The 735-nt window shown below is 37.8% G+C and overlaps 1 pseudogene; it reads right to left on the bottom strand.

Annotated features, from left to right (window-relative positions):
* Window positions 1-203: 203 nt before the first annotated feature.
* LOC123393575 lies at window positions 204-370 on the bottom strand (annotated as a pseudogene).
* Window positions 371-735: the final 365 nt, after the last annotated feature.

Raw genomic sequence — 735 nt, 5'->3', positions numbered from 1 at the left:
AGCATCCTTTCTTGATCAAAACTCTTCAGAGTGTAGGGATAGAAGGTACGTACCTCAATATCATAAAAGCCATCAACGAAAAATGCACAGCAAATATCATTCTCGATGAGGAAAAACTGAAAGCTTTTCCTCTAACATCAGGATGATGGCAGGACTGTCCACTATCACCACTGCTATTCAACATAGTTCTAGAAGTCCTAGCCTCAGCAATCAGACAACAAAAAGAAATTAAAGGCATCTGAATCAGCAAAGAAGAAGTCAAACTCTCACTCTTTGCAGATGATATGTTACTTTATGTGGAAAACTCAATTAGCAATAATCGCGCCTCGGATAAACCTCATTGGCTACGATACTGCCACTGCGCAAAGCTTATGTGGAAAACTCAAAAGAGTCCATTCCAAAACGGCTAGAACTCATACAGGAATTCAGTAAAGTGTCAGGATATAAAATCAATGCTCAGAAATTAGTTGCATTTCTATACACCAACAAGACAGAAGAGAGGTTAAGGATTTGATCCCATTTACAATTGCAGTCAAAACCACAAGATACCTAGGAATAAACCTAACCAAAGAGGCAAAGAACCTATACTCAGGAAATAATAAAGTACTCATGAAAGAAATTGAGGAAGACACAAAGAAATGGAAAAACGTTCCATGCTCATGGATTGGAAGAACAAATATTGTGAAAACGTCTGTGCTACCTAAAGCAATCTACACATATAATGCAATCCCTATC

This window comes from Mustela putorius, unplaced genomic scaffold, assembly GCF_011764305.1.
Source record: "Mustela putorius furo isolate JIRA1106 unplaced genomic scaffold, ASM1176430v1.1 tig00000874_pilon_pilon_pilon, whole genome shotgun sequence".
Classification (NCBI taxonomy): Eukaryota; Metazoa; Chordata; class Mammalia; order Carnivora; family Mustelidae; genus Mustela; species Mustela putorius.
The sequence above is the reverse complement of the archived record's forward strand: the minus strand, read 5'-3'. Positions and strand labels throughout refer to the sequence as shown.